The sequence below is a fragment of the Zootoca vivipara genome, chromosome Z, assembly GCF_963506605.1.
Source record: "Zootoca vivipara chromosome Z, rZooViv1.1, whole genome shotgun sequence".
In the NCBI taxonomy this organism is placed as follows: domain Eukaryota; kingdom Metazoa; phylum Chordata; class Lepidosauria; order Squamata; family Lacertidae; genus Zootoca; species Zootoca vivipara.
In genome coordinates this window covers 22,297,031-22,318,440 of record NC_083294.1, presented here as the reverse complement: position 1 = coordinate 22,318,440, position 21,410 = coordinate 22,297,031, and the positions used below count along the sequence as shown (strand labels likewise).

At 43.3% G+C, this 21,410-nt stretch overlaps 1 protein-coding gene across 2 annotated transcripts in view; it reads left to right on the top strand.

Annotated features, from left to right (window-relative positions):
- Positions 1–610: 610 nt before the first annotated feature.
- ARHGEF9 (Cdc42 guanine nucleotide exchange factor 9) overlaps positions 611–21,410 on the top strand; it is a 272,440-nt gene continuing 251,640 nt past the window's right edge. For both annotated transcript variants that reach the window (XM_035113485.2, XM_035113484.2), the window contains exon 1: positions 611–1,304. The gene's annotated coding sequence lies outside the window, so the exon portion shown is untranslated. The remainder of the gene's footprint in view (positions 1,305–21,410) is intronic.

Genomic DNA, 21,410 nt, shown 5'->3' with positions numbered 1-21,410 from the left:
TTAAAGAGAACCTTTGAAAAGATGTTTTAATTTTTTAATATTTTTTTAGTTCTTATATTCCATGTTGGATATTTTGTATTTCTCAGTCTTCTTTTTTTGATGGAAAATAATTGTTGAATTTGAAATTGTAAAACCAATAAAAATTATTTAAAAAAAGTTTCAGAGGGCTTGCTTTGAAGTTAATGCATGCCAGGGATTGGACAGGAATGGTTTCTGAGCAGACATGGTAGATGTTTATAGGATTGCCCTCAAGGTGTCTGATGCCAGAAAGCCCCCCCCCCCCTGCTTACTTCACTCTACATAGAAGAGCCAGACCTCTTCCTCTCCCCCCCCCCCCTGCTTATTTCCAGAAAGCTGAATAAGGTGGAAGGAAATTGTGCGGACCAGGGCCTGGGAGACTGGGGTTCAAATCTCCACTCAACCATGAAGCTTATTGGGTAACACTGGGCCAGGCATTTTCCCTCAGGCAAAACAGCCTAACAGGTTATGAAGATAACATGGAGAGCAGGAGAGCTATGTGCGCCACCTTGAGCTCCTACGGTAGAAGTCATAAGTGTAGGGATATACCTTAAAAGAAGCCTGCCAAGCGATCCCAGTGGCAGGAAGAAGGGGTGGGAAGTTTCTCAACAGCCAGCGAGTAGCAGTTCTGAGGCCAGACTGCCTTGCTTTCCGACGCGAGCCCCGGGACAACCGGCTGCCTCTGAGGAACCAGCCTTACAGATTAAGGCTTCCCGCGTTCTCAAATTCACACGCATGTGCCCCCCCCCCCAACTCGTGTGAATCTTTACGGATAGCGGCGGCAGCTGCAATTGCTCCACGCTTCTTGCTCGACGTGTCTCCGCAAGCCCAGAGCAGCCTCTTTCTCTCTCCGGTTTCTGATTCTCCCGCAACTTTGCGCGTCAGCTTGGCCTGGGAAAAAACGGCAAGGAAAAGGAGGCGGAGAAAAATAATAGTACTTTTTTTAAAAAAAAGTTAAAGCACGTTTTGCAAAGCAGTGAAAAGTAGATTCAGCTAGGAGGAGGAGGAAGGGTGTACAGCTGTCTGTGTTGGTTTTCGGGTTGCGGAAACTGCCCTTGGTATTCGGATTCCTTTTTGCAGCGGCGGGGAGAGAACGGCCGCGCTTTGGGAACGGAGGAAATTCCCTCCGCTACGAGGCGGCGGCGGCGAAACCAGACGGCAGCTGCGGGGAAGCCGCTAGAGCCTGCTCCTCTGGAATGAGGAACCAGCTGGCGCCTTTCTTTGACACCAGCCTCGGCAGGCCGCGCCAGGACCGCGTGCGGAGGAGCCGCGCAAAACTTGACAAGGTAAAACCGCACGGGGAACTTCAAGTCGTTGCGAGCTCCAGACTTCGTAGACGTATGGTGCGAGGGGCAACGCGCATTGTTCCCCATCATGCGAAATGCTGCGAGGCAGACAAGCTCTTTTTGGCCTCTGCAGAGTCGGAGCCGGGGGCCGTTAACGTCTGCCCTGAAGTCCTGCCCTGGTGGCACCACTGGAGCCGTGGAGGGAGCGGGAGGGCTTCGCTTTCTCTTGGTCGTCTGAAGGGGTGGGTTGCCTGTAGACTTTGAAAAGAACAGTTAATTTTCTCTCTTTCTCTCCCCCCATCCACCGCTCCCCTAAGCTTCAATAGATCAAATGCTGTCTATATACCGGTATCTATATAACCCTACGGGCTTATTTCATAAGGGCTGGAGAAAGAGTTCTCTGGCTAAAGATCCCTGAAGTGACAGTCCCACAGAACTCAAGCAGGCTTATGCCCCGGGTCCACTGAGTGCGGTGGAACCGTCGGTGCGGTGGAACTGACTCCTGAGCATCATAGCTGCCAAGTTTTCCCTTTTCTCGCGAGGAAGCCTATTCAGCATAAGGGAAAATCCCTTAAAAAAAGGGATAACTTGGCAGCTATGCTGAGCATGTATAGGACCTGGAGGTTGTGTAGGCTGCAGAGGTCAGATCCTTTAAATTTCATTAGGCTTTCAGTAATCTCATTTTTTTCAGGCACAGCATGACCCACCTTAACAACAACAACAACAACAACAACAACAATAATATGCATTTAAGGACCTATTTCTTCTTTATAGTGATGGTACTGCTGTTGTTGTGACCACCTTAGATCAGGTCCTGGTAGAGAACCAATACCTCCTCCCCACCCCGGCCCACCTATCTTCTAATCTATGCTATAGCCAGCCCTATTGGATCCAAGTAAACATGTATAGGGTCAAGTTGCAAACCTGAGCTCACACATACGGTACACCCTGGGGTAGCACAAGCATTTAACTCAGTGGGATTGACTTCTGAGCCAACCTTCAAATGATTAGGAGGTAGATCTAATGAGATCAATTAATCCCTACCCTTGAGTGTATGTGTGCCATAATTTTTGAGTAAGTCCTATTGACCATAAGTGGGATGTGCTTCTGAGTAAACTTGCTATGAAGACTGAACTCCTATAAACACACTTGCTGGTGAGTCCTGTTTACTTTTTAGCAAACGTGCTTAAAGTTATGATGTTATCTAGCTGGGAAGATCTCCAACCCGCCCCCCACCCCCATTTAAGGGCAGAGGGACAGAAGGGCAGCTGCCGCAGATGGAATGTGTGTGTGCAGTTTTGGCTCTCTCTTTTTAAAAAGCACCTGGAAGCAACTTATTTGAATATCTGCTAGCTCCTCCCTCCCACCATCTGAAAACTTATCAGATGCAGACCTTAGATGGCTTGATTTAACATCAACATCCTTTTCTCTTTCTCTCACCCCATCCCAGCTTTTTAAACATCCACTCCTGATGAAGGGTTCTATGGAAGTCAAAGGTTTGGTGACATTTTTCTTGGCCTAATAAAAGTATTGACATAATAAGGGCTTGAGAATTTTTCTAACAGGCCAACACACCTAGCACTGATCTTTAAAAGAGAGTGTCTGTTTTGCAGCATAATCAATGCATTGCCTTGTGGTACATCCAAAGTGGACAAGTTCATTATGAGTTCATTTTTTCAGTTTGTGTTAAATTTTATTAATTAGCCCCCAACTTTGAGAATCAACTGACAGCTAGTACATGCACCACTACTCCCAATACTTCTTCCTGTGATGCATTATTGACTTGTGAAATTTTCTGTTGCAATTGGTGGCAATGACTACAGACTGGGGATGCCTTTCAGATGTTGTTTGGACTCCCATAATGTCTAAATGGAGCCTTTGTGTTGAGAGGCAGTCTACCTCTCAATAACAGTTGTTGCTGGGCTAATGGTAGCAGAGGACTGTCTGTTTCCTTCATGCCTTTAAGCTTGTGGGCTTCCCTGCAGCATCTGGCTTGCCACTGTGAGAAACAGAATGCAGGTCTAGGAACACAATTGGTCTGACGAAGTCAACGGGTACCGGTAGTTCATTTACTTTTCCGCCTTTTGTTTCTCCCTCACTTACATCTATGTGCACGTAAATCCCTCTACACAGGGATGCCATATGAAATGTATCCAGAAACTTTATTTTGAATAAATGTGCAATTAATTATTACCTTTTTGAATGTTATTGTGCACATCCTTAGTGGGATGTGCAAATCGCTATTATAAATAATGTTTTTTGTAGGGTGGGGTGGGGTCACTGAGGATTAATTTATGGAATCAAGGGGCAATGGTTTTGGGAACAATCCTATGCATGTTTACTCAGTACTGAGTCCCACTTTGTTCAATGGGACTTCCTCTCAGGTAAGCGTGGATAAGATTTGAGCTTAAATAATGAAGAGGCAGAAACCTGAGTCACACGCCAATGGAATGTCAGTTTTGAAAATGGCCAGACTCTTTGGGTGACTAAAAGCTATGTTTGCAATACCCATGTCAGTAATTATCAGTTAAAAACAGGCCTCTTCCTCTCTCTATGCTGCACTGATGACAATCATACATTTTCAGATTATAAGGGAGAGGCTCTACCTTTTTCATGTCAGATTTTCTGTGTGAAAATGGTCCAGATCTAAATGCTGAAGATTCTTGATCTCATTGAGTATATATTACAGTCCTACAAGTATTCTAAACCCTTATAGATCAGATGATGACACACAGAAAATATATATTTAATGTATTTTGATTTACAGGTGTGTGACTAATGGTCTTTGAGGTTTTGTGGTTACCTGACTGTACTCCAAGCATTACAAACCAGGCATTTGCACTTTTATACAGTGGGAATATGCTGCTTTGGAGCACTTTAAATATATAGAGATTTATATACATGTGGCTCAAGAAACCAACAAATGAAAGCAATCCTGCCTCTTACTTTCACCTAATAATATGGTGTACCTTTCACAGTCATGTAATAATACATCGATAAAAGGTTGTTCTGGTGAGCAAAGGCTGTAAATTAGGTTGTCTCAGTCCATCTTATAATATACCACAAGCTGGAGAATCTGCCTGTCTGCCAGGGCTGTCTTTTTTAAAAAAATATTGTTTTTTTATTCACTTTTCTTTTTCTATCATTACATACATCTCATATCAATAACATCACCTCTTCCCTTCCCTCCTGGGCTTCCCTCAGCTTCTACTTCTGGTTTGTTTCCCCCTTATTACATACTGCTGTTTCTTAAAAGTCCACTATATAGTTTCTTTTATTTTAAATGTTCTTTGTTAATAAAAATGTGAGTGTTTATTTAAATCCTGCTATCAAGTCAATAGTCTTCCTTTGTTTCTGCAAATATATTATAAATGGTTCCCACTCTTTTTTTAAAGTCACTATTGTCCTTTTCTCGAAGTCTGTCCGTCAATTTTGCCAGTTCTGCATAATTCGTCCATTTCTCTTGCCATTGTTCTTTAGTTGGAATTTCTCCAGTCTTCCATTTTTGTGCTATCAGAATTCTCACCGCCGTAGTAGCATACATAAATAATGTCCTTTTCTCTTTTGGCAGATCTTGACCTAAAATACCTAATAGTAAGGCTTCTGATTGTTTAACAAATGTTATTTTCAACATTTTATTCAACTGATTAAATATCATTTCCCAATACATTTTTACAACCCCACCACATATGATAAAAAGTACCTTCAGCCTCACACCTCCAACACTCCTTCTTTTCATTTTTATACATTTTTGCTAGTTTTACTGGTGATATATACCATCTTTACATCATCTTCATGTAATTCTCTCTCAACAATATACAATTCATAAATTTCAAATTTACTTTCCACAATTTTATCCAGTCTTCAAATTGTATATTGTGGCCTATATCTTGTGCCCATTTTATCATTACTGACTTTACTTCTTCATCTTTCGTTTCCCACTCCAAAAGGATATTGTATGCCTTTTTAAAATAATTTCGAGTTTTCTTCTATCACTTCCTTTTGGAATTTGGAAACCGAGTATGATAAACCTTTCTTATTGTCCTCTTTAAAAATATCCTTTACCTGTCTATGGTGCAACCAACTTTGAAGATGCTCTTTTATTTCTTCATATTCTTTCAGTTTTAGTTTTCCCTCATGTTCTATCAATAAATCTCTATATGTTGGCCATTCCCTCTCTTTTTCCAATGTTTTAAGTGACAATGCCTCAATAGGTGATAACCACCAAGGTGTCTTAGGTTCTAGTAGGTCTTTGTATTTTCCCCACACTTTAAACAATGATCTTATTATATGATTGTGGCCTTTCCATACCATAGATAAGCATGCCACCCAAACCTGTTGTCATGTCCTTCCAGTTCTGTTATTTCCTCTCTATCTTACTTGATCCAAACCCGGATCCATATTAGGGATACAGCTTCATAGTACAGTTTTAAATCTGGAAGTGAGAATCCGCCTCTTTCTTTCACATCTGTAAGTATCTTATTTTTTATCCTTGGCTTTTCCCCATTCCAGATAAATCTTGAGATCTCTCTTTGTCATTCTTTGAAGCATGCATCTGCTTTCTGCTGCTGAACCATGTTGCTGGTGCGCAGTTCTGTTCCAGAGCTGTGAGGGATGTGAAAGTTATATAAGTGCAGCCTTCCCCAGCCTGGTGCCTCCAGACATTTTGGACTACAGACATTTTGGACTACAACTCCCATCAGCCCCAGTGGTGCCTGGGAGGTGTCCTGGTGTCTGGAGGGCACCACGTTGGGAAAGGCTGTTGCACAGTGTGTTCCCTGATGAAGCCTTTTCCCCAAGGACTGGTGAGACGAATATGATGCTGTATTCCCCTTCTTTAGCATCTTTGGGCATCTTCTACACCATCCTGATTCTGGGGAACTGCATTTGCCTCATATTTTACATTTGCCTCTCGTTTTTCAGAGCATCTTGAAATATTACTATAGAGACATTCAGATTCCTTGAGATCCTATGTCCATTGTAATTGTCTCTGTAATTCTTTTAGACTTTCTGGGCATCTGTGCCACAGGTGGCAATGCTCCCAGTGAATGCAGCCACCAGGTTGCTTGTGTGTAGTGACACTCGGTTGTTGCTCTGCTGTGCTTAGGTGATATAGCTGCTCATTTGCAATTGCTCTGGCTTGACCCCTTCTGAATTGTGTATCTTTTGCCCTGGGTCTTGATTATGAGCCCTCTGGAAGCCAAGCGCTTAACTGACAGGAGCCCTCCTTCCAAGGTGAGAACGCATAGTATGCCCTGCACTGGTATGGTTAGCATCCCTCCATTTAGCTTATTGTAGTTCATGATCACCTTCTGCAGTGATGATGCTTCCATCTGCTAGATTGGTTTTTTTTCTTTACTGTTCAGCTCTAACTCTGTAAAGAAGCTTCTGTTAATAACCATGTGGGATAAGTTTCCTTGTGTGGCTTTGAAGCACACACTCCATTGCTGTTGTGACTTTCTCACCTTATCCCTCTGCCTTGGCTCTTGTGCAGAGTGCTAGTACTATTTTTGTTAATACTATTGTTAGCACAATTCACCCATCTCTTTTTTCTTTTTAAAGTTTAATCCATTCCCCCCTCTCTCTTTCTTTCCTCTTTCCTTGCTAGATTTACAAATGAAAAAAATAATTTAAAAAGTTAAACTGCAAACCCAAAATTGTTTTTATTTAATTATGTTCTGATAGGCACTTTGGCGGAAGACACAGTTATAACTGGCTACTAGCTGTGATAGCTATGTAATGCCTCTACTGTCAGAGGCATTGTTGAGAGTAGAGGTGGTGCTGTGGTTAAACCACTGAGCCTAGGGCTTCCTGATCAGAAGGTCGGCAGTTCGAATCCCTGTGACGGGGTGAGCTCCCGTTGCTTGGTCCCAGCTCCTGCCAACCTAGCAGTTTGAAAGCACGCCAAAATGCAAGTAGATAAATAGGAACCGCTACAGCGGGAAGGTAAACGGTGTTTCCATGTGCTGCTCTGGTTTGCCAGAAGCGGCTTTGTCATGCTGGCCACATAACCTGGAAGCTATACGCCGGCTCCCTCAGCCAATAATGCGAGATGAGCGCGCAACCCCAGAGTCGGTCACGACTGGACCTAATGGTCAGGGGTACCTTTACCTTTAGCTGTGATAGCTATGTAATGCCTCTACTGTCAGAGGCATCATGCTTCACAATACCAGTTGCTGGGAACCACAGGAGCGAAGAGTGCTCTGGTGCTCAAACAATCCTTGCAGATTTCCCACATGCATCTAGTTTGCTAATGTGCAAACAGGATTCTGGACTAGATGGACCATTGGGCTGAACCAACAGGCTCTTCTTATGTTTTCAGGCTTTTGCTGTTTTGCTTTCCATATGAAGCAGTCCCTTGTGGGTTCATCCACACTTCTGTTTGCCCTATGATTTCTAGACACTGGTCTGAGAGGCTTTTTCTTTTGTCCTGCTGCTTTTCCTGGGAAAACTGTTTACTACTGAATCGGAACAAATGTCAGTAGAGTTTTCTATAGAGTGACATGTGGTCTGATTCAGCAGTAATCAGCAGGGTTTTCCCAGGAAAAGCAGCAGGACGAAAGAAAAACCTCTCAGACCTGTGCCTAGAAATCAAGGGGCAAATGGAATAAACTAGGACAAAGGGAAGTGTGGTTGAGCCCTAAGTGTCCTTTAAGTATTCCTTAAGTGTTGTTTCCTCCTTCTGCATCTTGCGGTCAGTGCTTCTTAGCAAAGTTTCCCTATCTGATGCTGACTTCCCTGTATAATCTCCTTCATGTCCTGGAATCCATCCATTTGTTGACCCATCACAAACTCAGGGTGAGTTGCTTTTCAGGCCTTGTTTCTAAGGCATTCAAGGGGGTACCCTACACATGGTTGTCCTTTATGTTCCCCCACCCCATGCCAAATAGTTTTCCCACCGCTTCCAACTTTGTGCTTTTGTGGTCTTGCATCTCAATTCCATCCCAAGTTTTCTGCTGTATTGGAAAGACCTTTTTTAAAAAGAAGAAGAGGAAAGAAAGGTATTTTCATGATTTATTTGCCAGCCCCCTTTTAATGCTTCTTCCTAATGGTCTTTTGATGCTGATCTACTCTGCTGTGGTTGTAATGAGAATGACGTGAGTTCTGAAGTCTGTTCTGTTTTTCGTGGTGAATGTGGTTTTATTCTGCTGTGGTTTTATTTATGACTTTTTCTCTCTGTATTTTTTATTTATTTATGTTGTTTTTTAATTGTATTTATTGAATTGCTTGCGATAAGGCAGGGTAAACACCTATTAAATAAAAGCAAGCAAGTAAGAAGTCTCTAAGGTGAAGAAACAGTAACAACAAAAACCAATTCAGCAATCCTTCATCTTTATCTCGTACCTTTTTGTCTGGCTAACAGCCAAATAATCAAAGGAAGAATTTCTCATACTGTTGCCCATGGACTGCTTGTGATTCAATTGTTACACAATTAGGAGTATCTGTTCCTGATGCCACAAATGATTGCTGAATATCAATTTCAGGTGATCAAGGCTGCTTTGACTGGTACTGGATTATTAGAAAGGCCTCTCATCTGGGGCCTGTGACTGTTGTAATATTTTAATTTTTATTCTAATATAACCCAGAAGTGCATTTATATACCTCTGAGCATCAAAAGCATCTTCAAGTGGTTTGCAACAACTACAACAAAAGTGTGTACACAAAACAAACAAACAAACAAACAAACAAAAAACCACAATACCAAATAAATCCATAAAATTTCCCAAAAGCAAGAACAGCTGCCCATTTCGAAAACATTTTGCGTCAGAGATCCTTTATCTCTTCACTCTCCCTTTGCAAAGGCAAATCCTGACTCATATTATGCATCATTCACCCCACTAACAGATACATATCACACCCAGATTCTCCCTTACATGTCCTCCCAACCACTTTCCTCACTACCTAAACAGAAATCTTGCAGAACCACTACTCATCTAGCATCACTCATTCCATTCTGCTCCCACACCTCTTGCTAACGTCCCTCCCCCATCACTCTAATATCTCCCTGTGAATCACGAAACCACTCTCACCAATGACATCCACTACATTGGAAAGGCAAGACTGAGCTAATGAAAATATCAGTTTTGCTTGCACTCTGACTGTTAGAGCACCAGCAAAGAATATATTTTTATAACAATTTATTCATTTTCCAAAAGATAACATAAAAAATAAACCTAACAACAACATATGAAGAAAAGGAAAAAAGAAAAAGATAAATGCAAAAAACAAAATAAAAAACCCTCATCATAATAAAAAAATTTAAACCATAATTTTTGCTTGACTTTCTCCCCCTTCCCCTCTTGGTTTCATTGCTTAATGCTTGTTCACGGACATCCTTATAACCTTATAATCTTAATAATCCATTTTCAGACCTTGTTCATCTTAATACAAGTCAGTTTTTAAAAGTTACACTAACGTAAAAATCTATACACAAAGCTTAAAAGATGAGCATTAAACCTTTACCCTGAACACCAGCAAAGAAAACAGTTTGATGAGACCTCCATCAATTTTCAAGTGGTCGATGGGAGGGGGAAAAAACCAATTGTACTAAACCAAGGAGGAAACTGTTTCCCCCCTTCTTTCTTTCCCTTCCTTCTTGCATTTACTAGTCATTTGTTCATGGAAAAAAATGTGATCAAAGCAACTTATAAAAATGCAATTAAAACCAAATTTAAGAAATCAAAAGAGGGGGGAAATAGAAACACATCCATGCCTTTAAAATACCAGGTGTAATATTTTTTAATTTAGTGTGCAGCAGCTTATGGCATAGTAGAACTGGGCCCTTAATCATCTGTGTAGGGATAGAATTAAGTTATGACCCTTAGTTTGAGAATAGACAGTGTTACACATGGGGAATCAAAGGCCACAGGTTCTTCATTTTAGGCTTAATAGAAGGATGAGGCATGGTGCAGGGCCAATACCAAGCATTTGTATAATAGCCCTTGCCATACATCATTGTATATGAAACAGGAAGGTGTGGATTGCACATAGGAAACCTACACACATTGCATTCAGCTGTATGCACATAGGACCTAGAATACACAGCAATTCCATCCCTCCACCTGTTCACTTTTATTCTGCAGTACCAGCAGTAGAAATACCTAGTTGAATAAGAAAGATAGGTATTTGTCATGAAAGGTGTTACCTAGCTTATCTCTGAATGGACTTAATTTGTGGGTTTTAAGGAAGTGGGGTTACAGAAGTAGCATAGCAAGATTCTCTTACAAGCTCCTTCTTAGTTTGGGGGCACATAAAAGCTAGGGACGCGGGTGGCACTGTGGTCTAAACCACTGAGCCTTGGGCTTGCCGATCAGAAGGTCAGTGGTGAGCTCCCGTTGTTCGGTCCCAGCTCCTGCCCACCTAGCAGTTTGAAAGCATGTCAAAGTGCAAGTAGATAAATAGGTACCGCTACAGCAGGAAGGTAAACAGCGTTTCTGTGTGCTGCTCTGGTTCACCAGAAGCGGCTTAGTCATGCTGGTCACATGACCCGGAAGCTGTCTGCGGACAAACGCCGGCTCCCTCGGCCTATAGAGTGAGATGAGCGCCACAACTCCAGAGTCGGTGACGACTGGACATAACGGTCAGGGGTACCTTTAGGCTTCCAGCATGAAGTAAAGTAAACTTCATTTATTTTATTGCATTTAGGTGCCTTCCTTCTCCCTCCACTGTCAGCAGAGGCAGTGTGCCTACAAATGTCAGTTGCTGAGGTTCACAGGCAGCAAGCAAGAGTGCATCTTGCCACTGTGAGAGCAGGATGCTGGACTAGAAGGGTTTCTTCTTATGCCCTAATGACACCTCTTTTTGTGTTTCACATGGTACAAATGAAATTATTTTCTGTTTAATAAGTTTTCTGTCATTTTAAACTCAAAAGGCACTGGAGGAGTAATGCTTTATAAAGAATCTAAATACCCCTCTGAGGAGAAATATATCAGCCTTTTTCCTCCCAGGGGTTTGTCTATTGCTGTTTTGAACACCGGTGCTCATTTTATTTTTAAAAGGGCTGGCTTGCAATGTAAATATTAGCACTAGACAGGGCTATGCTGATTCATGGCTGCTTAAAAAACCTGAATGCTCTGTACAGTGGATCTGAACTTGCCCAGACAGTGTGTTTTTGGAATGTTGGTTACTCCCATACCAGTACCTTGAATGACTAGCTTTGGGGGAAGGAGAGGAGGGGGGGGGGAAATCCCAGTTTATCTCAGTAAAACTCTTATAACTTTTACAGCAGAAAAAACCTGGCAGCACTTCTTGTTGGATGCAGTCAGCACAGTGGGTTTTTTTTTTTGAGTTGGTTTTACTGAAGGATGGTGATGAAAGTGGAGCCAGTCTGACCCAGTACCCAGTACAGGCAGCTCTCTAGGGTGGTGAAATTATGGTGGATAATTAGAAAAGAAAGCTTCTAGACAGGGCACAATTCCTATTCTCTGCTCAACTCCTGAGAACCTTGGGACAACATGGTCTTTTCAACCTAAGGGCCACCTTCCCTTCTGGAAGAGGGATGAGAGGGTGCAGTCTGGACAACCCTTTTCAGGGAGAAATTTAATTGCTCCTCCCAAATGCATACAGCACAATGGGATTCTCAGGACTAGGAGCTGATGGTGGCCCACTAAGCCCTTCTGCCGGGCCCTTGCCATGTTCTCTAGGCCGCAGCCCTCACCAGTACAGCTCCTTGGGTGCTTTTGCCTGGCCTTTTCCTTGAACTACAAAAATGCCTCTTGCTTACCTAGATGGACGTTGGAGAGAGGTGTGGGTGTCTTTGGATTTTGCCTGGCTGGAGTACTGCCCACAGTACAAAGATAAGAGTCACTTGTCCGTTGCGCCTCCCATTTTCACTGTGGCCCCTCCCACCACTGGCATGCAGCCACACCCCCTGAAGGTTGCCCAAGAGGGAATGCTGCCCATAGGCTGAGCAAGGTTCCTCACCTCTGGCAAAGGATAAGATTGGGCGGATATTGGCAGGGACAAAGGACCGGCGTAAAATTTAGGCTTGACTACAACTAATAGAGTATCTGCTAGGGGAAAACATTAATGGCCCTAAGTTCATGTTCATGAATTTCAGTGGGCCTTTTCTGAGTAGAACTAACATAGAGACAACCCTTAGTAGTGATACTCCTGCATTTTAACATTGTCACAGTCATTCCCTTGGTCACTTTTGCAAAAACCCTACATAGGGTGGGGGTGGTAACTATTACATATTCTCATTTCGCAGTTGCGGGAACTGAGACTGACTGACTGTGGATTGCCTGAGAGGCAGAGGCAAGTTTTGAGATGAGGGTGTCTGGTTCACAGCTCACACTCCTAGCAGCTCTGCTAGCTGTCAGTGGCACAGGTGGGCAATTTATAGGCCCCCCCACGGCTGCATGCATCCCCTGACCTTATTGCATGCAACTCCTGATACCACCTACAGTTGTCTCATTCTTCCATCCAAAAAAATAATTCCTTCATTCCTGCTCCTTATTTTTTCCTGGCTGTTAAAAAATGTAAAAGACACTTCTGGAACTATAATGGAATATAGTGCAAGCTTAGTGCTCATGTTGGTATTACAGGCCACAACCATTTTAGGCGCATCCAACATGTGCACAACCGCGCTGACAGGGCCGGCCCTAAGGCAAGGCTGGGTGGCGCAATGCGCCAGGGCGCCGGGCCGCCAAGGGCCGCCGCGCTGTGCCCACCAGACAGCTGCGCTGGGAAACCGGGGGGGGGGCGGATGCCAGAGGGGGCAGAAAGGGGCAGGGGTGGAATGGGGTGTTTGCAGCTTTTATCAATGGATGTTCCTGCAGTTCCATGGAACATAACCCCCACACAAATGGATCACTGCCTTTATTTTCTTCCAGGGAAAAAAACCTGTTTACAAATAATATGGAAATACAGTATGGGCTAAACTTGCACTATATTCCACTATAGTGGCTTCTACATTGTCTGAAAGTTCAAACATAATGTGGAAATTAACAGGGAAACATGAAAACAGAATAAACTGCCTAACAGGCTCTTTAATTTCAATCAGTCTACTATTTTCAGTAAATCTGCCTTTCCACACTTTCTGGGCCAAACCAGGCAATGGTGGCACACCTGTGTTTTAGGCCCCAATCTGCCCCATTCCCACAGAAAGCAGGGAGATGCGCAGGTGCAGTTTTGTGCTAAACTCTCCCCCTGAAACATAAGAAGCTGTCATAAACAGTGTAGATAGTTGTAGATTAAATACATTAATCTGCAGAATCTACAGAAATTTAACCATTTCTGTAACAACGTTTACCTTCAAGTATGCCTCTTTGCAGAACTCAGTGGCCTGACTTCTGCGCAGACATGTGTAGGATCATGCTGTTAGTCACTTTGACACTTGGAGCGAGCCTCTGGTTTTTGTGCACAGCTTTAATACGTCAGTAAACAGGTTTTCAAAGCTGAATTGTGTAGGCTTCAGCCCCACTGCCTCTCTCTTTTCCTCTTGCACCATCCCTGCTGTGTTTTAGAAAGTCCCACTACAACAGTGCCCTTCAAAAGAAAATCCTGTTAGCTTTCGCATTCATTGTTTGTGTGAAAGCCCTGGATGGCTAAACTGTGCTCTCTCATTCAATGGGACCCTATTCTCTCCCTCAGAGCTGACAATGTGGCATACTTTGGTCCCAGCATGCAAGCACAAGGTTGAAATCGGCAGGCTGCCTATATAAGCCAGAGGGGAAGGGAATATCGCAATGGGATGGAGAGTATATGAACCTCGGGAATAAAAGCAGAAAGAAGAGGAATGTCATTGGTCAGAAATGGTTGTGAATGAAATGTTTGAATTACAGATGATGCCCAGTCAGATAGGCGGCATATAAATAAACAAGTAGTAGTAGTAGTAGTAGTTGTTTGTTTGTTTAAATGTAGTAGGAGAAGAGGGGGGGATAATGGGCTTAAAACTGGCAGTGTGTGTGTGTGTGTGTGTGTGTGTGTGTGTGTGTTAGAGTATGGAAATGAGTGCCTCCCCGAAACACACTTTCCTCCTAGATCAGATGCAGAACCAGCTGATCCACTGGGCAGTGATAGAAAGGCAACCTGCTCATCCCCTCCCACTCTTCCTCCTCCCTACTGATTCCTTCTCTTTTAGTAACTACTGGTTCATAAAGTACATCACATCCTTTCAGGCATTATTTTCTTCTTGCTGGGAGACAACCCTGCCTGGAGACTCGCTGTCAGGCAGTATGGACAATACTGGGCAAAATGGACAAATGGACTGACTTGGTGTAAGGCAGCTTCCTATGTTCCTTCTTACGTACACATGCAGTCGCCAAGTTGGCAAACCCTGCTGTGCGACACTGATTATTAAATCCAGATGTTCACTTTAAAAGCAGGAAGGAACGAGGTGCTGGTGGTACTTTTATCTCAGGCTTCATGATGCTTGATGCTGTTAATGGCTGGTTTGTTCTCTGCCTCCTTTGGCAAACCAATGAATGAGTCAAGAAACCCTGCTCATGGGAATGGACGGAAGAGAAGAGAAATTGTTATCTCCCTTTTTCTTAATAGGGTGTTATTGCTGTCCGCTGAAGTCACTTTTCAGTCAAAGACTTGCTTCTTTCTTTCCTATGCGTTGCCTTTCAGCTAGATCTTCTGTTTTCTGTGAATGCGGCTGGGAAAACAATTTGGAGCGCTCTAATACCTTTTTTTTTGGCGTGCCTTAAGTTGTGTTTTACTTGAAATTCCATTGTCCATATCAGAACTTGCGCAATATTATCTTGAAGCTGAAGCTTTGGAGCATACAGAACCGCTCCTTGCTGTTCTTCCCACATACCTTCCCCAGAGTGACCGTAGGAGCCAATTATCAGTGGCTGACTCACCACCTTTCACTCTGACTCCTATAAGCACAAAGGGTGAAAAGATTTCTTGGTGGCTAACTCATCTTTCATGCTGACTGGAAGGCTCTAGGATGCTGGAGACAAGCACCCCTCTGGGATCGTGCTGTGGAAGTAGTAATGGGTCCTTGATCTCCTGCAACCCAGGCCACTACAGCTTAATAGTTGTAATGGTTTACCAAATCACTTTGCTTCCCTCTCCAACACAATAACTTTCTAATGCTGTGACTCCCAAACTAACTCTTTAACTCTCCTGAAAGAAATGCTCTTAGCAAAAACCTTTGGCAAAAGGACATGTTACAATGAAGGACATGTCACTGTTTCTTAGCAACTTTGCTCAGCAATGACATTATTCCTCTTAATGTTAGTTTTTGTAGCTTTTAATAAGGTTAAGCAGTTTTATTTATATCTATTAACTTAAAAAATAATTCTAGACCATCCACCATTCACCTAGCAGCTCTCAGTGCAGTGTTCCAATCACAGAAATACAATATATGAAAAATATAATATCCTTAAAAGAGAAAAAAGATTGAAAGGCAAAAATATTACAAAATGGTTGCAGCAGAACAGAAGCTACACAAACCCAGTGCCATAAATATTACACTACATTTCTAGCCAGCAGAACTGTTGGGATTTAATATGTGTGTTACTGCATCAGAATTTTCAACTTCCAGTTCCTGAAACACTGGTACCAATACCCGTTAGGAGGAGTGCAGAGAGAAGAAATGCCATGATTCATCTGCAGCACCATGACTGGATGTGTTCATGTGCCCCAGCTGCAACAAAAAATGTGTCTCATGTATTGATCTCTACAGCCACAACAGGCACTGTAACTCTCCATTGATTTGACATTACCCCCAAAGAGGTACTACTCCATTGTCTCCCAAGACAGACAGATGTCAACAGAGCCAAATATCTTACATTGCCCAAAGGTTGCAGAGTGGAATTGTCTGTTTTTGGCACCTGCACATATACAGCAGATTCAAAAACAATGAAAGTGTGCTTGTCATTTCAAAATTCCAGGTTGAACCCTTTGGCACTGAGACTACATATACTGGTAGATAAGTTAGGAAGGCCATTCCACGGAACATTCTTGGGGTGGTAGAATCTTGCAACAGTTTGTTAGAGACTGAAAAAGGAAATTCTTAGGCTATTTCTCAGACTATTCTGAGAAGTTTTGGCCCAGGCTCATTGACATGGACATTGTTTGATTGTATCACATAAGGGGAGCCCTGTTTATTCACGACCAACTGTTCCAAGGAATGGACAAACCAGCCTCTTTAATTATGCAGGCATTCAGTCATAAACTAATCCTGTTTTCTGCAGGCTTCCCCCACCCCCCTTTAGGTGGGGGAAGACATGAAAAATATTGGATCTAAACTGTACCCATTACAGGTACTGTTATGTACTGAGCTGAATCCTAGAACAATAGGATTCAGAATCAGCAGTCTGATTGGTCAGCAGGAGCTACCCAATCCAACTCCAGGTGGAAGTGAATCCGCAACCTGATTGGCCTGCAGGAGTAGCCAATCAGGCGGCTGGTAGAAGTGAATCTGCAACCTGATTGGCCTGTAGGAGCAGCCAATCAGGCTGCAGGCAGAAGTCAATCCACAACCTGATTGGCCCACAGTTGTAGCCCTGAAGTAGCCAATCACGCAAGGCCCATTGTGTAAATAATGTATATAAGCAGATGGTTTTGGGAAAAGAGCCATTCTTCTCTTCTTCTCCTTGATGACTATGAGCTGAATAAAGAGCATGAAATTCACTCTCGACTCCGAGTATATTTCAGGTACTTTCCCCTAAGATACTTCTCTTGCATCCAATTCTGCTCTAAAGTGTCCCCCTTGTGCACTCAGCAGCCGCTCCTGTAAAATGCAGGTGTTTGTGTTTTTTTTACAGTCTCCGAACTGTGAATTATGCGAGATTGCTTTAAAATTCAGACCAAACAAAATTCTCCTCCCTTCTTACCTGTTCCAGTGCCTAATTTCTGATGGTGACCAGCCAGATGCCCCAAGATGTCAAGAAGCAGGTCATGTAAGGCACTGAGTCAGGGGCGTAGGAAGGGAGGGGCAATGGGGGTGCTCCGCCCCGGGCAGCACGATCCCGGGGGCGCCATGGCGGCTGGCCTGCCACCCGCGCTAGGCACCCTGCCGGGCACCCCGCCTCCAGAGCATGCACCACGCCCCTACGGGGGGCGCCCCCAGAACGTGTGCCGCCCCCGCCCCAGTGCCGGAGCATGAAGCTCCACCAGTGCACTAAGTGCCCCGTTTCTCATTCCCTGTACTCAGAGGTACAGTGGTACCTCGACTTACGAATGACTCGACTTGTTTCGAGTTACGAACAGAGTTTCGTCCGCCATTTTGGATGTGGTTTAGATAGGATTTTTCCGACTTACGAATTTTTTTTATTTTTCCCGCATTGGCTTCGACTTATGATTTTTTCAACTTACGAATGTCCATTCGGAACAGATTAAATTTGTAAGTCGAGGTACCACTGTACATGGAAGAGCCATGTAGCTATCCTAGCTTGCAGCTGTTGGTAGACCTGTCCTCCTATGAATCTATGTAAGCTCCTTTTAACAAAAAATAGGTGACTGATTGCTGTTAGTCTGCCTGTCTGTGTGTGATGATGTTTCCCAAGAGATGAAAGCAGTGGTTCTGAAATGCCCTCTGGGCCTTATTAGTAAACCTTGCCCCATCCAGTAAGCAGATGCTAGAATCCCAGCTGTAACAACATGGGGAGCACCAACAGAATTTTGGTGGGTTCATACAAGAACTCTGGCTCCCAGTCTCCTTGTGTGAACAGCCTTCACCAGCAGCAAAAAGTCACTTTACTTTTGGAATTCAAAGTGGAGCTTTGGTGCCTGTTGAGATACAACTGCACTCCCTATGGGTTACTTCAGATATTCAAATTTTCTACTTGCTTTGGGGGGGCATATTTGTTGCCGAATTTAAAATATGTCCATTACGAAAAGAAGCAGCAGCTGAATGTATAAATGGATAAACACAGAGAATGCTAAAGGGCAAGCAGGCATTGACAAACTGAGCCCTCCAGATGTTTTGGGACTACAACTCCCATGATCCCTGGCCAACAAGACCAGTGGTCAGGGATGATGGGAATTGTAGTCCCAAAACATCTGGAGGGCTCAGTTTGCCTATGCCTGGCATAGAGTTTAGGGATGCGCTAATAATCTGTCAATTTTGGTTTCTCTTAGTTCCTCGCTTTCTTAGTCTTAAATTCAATTTCTCCACATCCACAGAAATGTAGATTGAAAACAAATCCATTTTAAATAGAACATCGAATTACAATTTCAGCTGAGAGAGGGTGTAATTTTGAGAACATCCATAGGAATGCAAATTCTGCTGAAGCCAATGGGGATGACTAAGTGGTGTTAAAGAGAGTTGGGGTGTTAATGTCAAATCTAAATAGGTTTGTGTTTTGGATAGGTTTTAATATTTAAGATGGAGCTTGCCACCTTCAAAATCTATCTCCCACCCTCTGTGGTCCCAGTGTGTCTGTGTGTAATAGGGTTGTATGGAATGATGTGGAATGCAAAAGAAAGGGCTGCATAAAGGATGTCCTTAGGAGGTCTATGCAAAGCTGTGGACTGTGCGTGAGAGAGAGAGAGCTGGGCCCAGATGTTCCCGAGTGCCCTGCTCAGTAATGAATTAGCCACACGTGTTTTCCCGATTGTACGGTTTTTGTCATTCTTTTCTGCCAGAGGAGCTTTACTGGCCCAGTCTTCAACCTTAAGCCTCCCCCCCCCTCAACAATCTGGCGGTAGGGAATATATGTCTGCTGTCCTTTCGGGATTCATGCCCGTCCCACCCCCGCCCCACAACCCTGCTGTCTTAATGATTTTCCATGCTGACAAGTGAGCTGAAAGAAATGCCATTCCGTACAAAACATTGGCCGTATTCTGTTGTTTGAGATCGGCGCCTGCGAAAAGAGTACAGCACCCTCCTCTTTATGTTCATATCAGAAGTGAAATGTTGTTTTCAAGGAGGTGGGAATGTCAAATAATCTTAACTACAAAATTTGGTTTGAGCGGTAAACTTTAGAGGAAGCGGTGTTGTTTCTCGTTTTCCTGAGCAGCCCTAAAAGTTCTGTGGTATTTGGCCTCTGACTTCATTTGGCAGAGATGTAAGTGGTACATGCAGAACTCCCACCAGAAGGGTGCTTTGCTGCATTTGCCGCAGATGTTTGTCATAGGGACCAAAACAAGGATGGGGAACCTCAGGTGTGGGTGGCCAAGTGTGGCTCTGCAGGTCTGGCTCATGGGACTTTTCTTCGGTCACATCCCTCAGTGGCTCATCTCTGTGCCCTCCCTCAGCACTTTTGCCTGACTGGAATGTATCCTTGAACTACCGGTATCACCATGGTCAAACAGTACATAAAAACAATATGTGAACTGAAAAGTCTCCTTCCTTCAAATGTTTAACTTCTATGGATTTTGGCATGCAGTTCTCCAGCCAAGTAATCTGTACAAAAATGCATATACTCGTGTGCTGAAAAAGGCATATGCACATAAAAATAATAATAATACACAAATGCTTAGTAATGGGGGAAATGGCTTGCAAAAATTTGTGCATTTGGCAAAATTACTTACGGTGTAAAATGTTGATTAATTTTCATAAGGCATTTTTCATCCAAAAATGAAAACTGATGTGGAAATGTGGAGAACAGAAATTAGGATTGCAAAAAAGAGAAACAGAAAATCTGAAATTGAGATACATCCATGCCTATATGTAACATGCATTTATTTACTTTTCAAAAAATATGTGGCACCCCTTCTCAAAGTGGCCATCACCTGCCACTTCTGCTGCTTTCATAGGCTTGCTTTCCCCAACCTGGTGCCCTCTACAACTCTCATCAGCATCTTTTGACTATCCTGGCTTAGGGCTGATGGAGGCTGGAGTCTAATACATCTGGAGGGTATCAAGTGGGTGAAAGCTGATCTAATCAATCTGGGGGGTCAATATATCTTGTGAATTCCTGAAAGCCCTTCCATGGTTGGGGCTGTAGGTTCTCAACTCACCCTGAATCTCATGATCCTTTTGTTAGATTTTTAAAATATGTATATTTGAAAACAATGGGTGGAAGCCACCTGGGCACAATTTAAAGTAAAGGTTTCAAAAAAGAACATTCTCTCTCTCTCTCTCTCTCTCTCTCTCACACACACACACACACACACACACACACACACACACTGATTGGTTTGTGTAGGAACAAATTATGTACCGTATTCTAAATTAAGAAGGGGAAAATGGAGCCTTAACAGGAAAATGAGGTTGCTGTTCCTTCCCGGGAAGTTTCAAATGTAAAGGGAAAATACATCTGGAAAAAGTATACATAGTATCGAGTAACTCATCAAAACCATCACTCAGACCATCACTCAGGTGAACTGCTTATTTAGTATTCATCTTGATTTGTTTGCTAGGAGATTAGATGGGAAGGGCTATTTAGCAGGTAAGCCTTTTGATATACGTATTTGTGGGAAGGTTAGGTAGCATTGCCTCAAACCAAATGTATTGAAATTTCCAGTGCATTTTCCCCGTTACTTTCCAGATTGCAAAAAGCCTTGACATTTTGGGGAGGCAGGTTTTTTGCTCCCTATCAACTGCAGGGCCCAGCCTGAATTTGCCAGTCTGCTATATTCATCAGGGGACAGTGCATCGAGACAGGAGTTTCGCTGGTGGGGTGAAATAATGTAAGCGCTGGCTTTATTTGCATATAACTACAGTTCACAGGAGTTTGGACAAATCTCACTCTAGATATGAGGCAGGAGCCAAGAAATAGAAGGGCTATGGGCTAATGATAAGAGCATAACGTAAGATGAGCTGCTGGATCAAGCTGATGGCCCATCTAGTCTAGCATCCTTCTCACAGTGGACAATCAGATGCCTCTTTTGGGAAGCCCACAAGCAGTAGTGCAACAACATTCTCCCCACTTGCAATTTCTTTCAGCTGATGTACAAAGGCATACTGCCTCTGGCCATAGAGTGTACAGAATGTAGATAGAGCCCAGCCTTTGTGTCTAGTAGTCATTGATAGCCTTATGCTCCATGAATTTCTCAGTCTTTTTTAAAAGCCATTCAAGTTGTTGGGCCGGTGGCCATCATTGCCCTTGTGGGAACGAGTTCCATAGTTTAACTTTGTGTTGATCGGGGGACCGTATGTGGATTGGGAGCACATTATGAATTAGGTCCTTATGTTTTCTTCAGGGTATCTCCTGTTGCGTGTCGAGGTCCCCAAGCCACCCTCAAATAAAACACAATTTA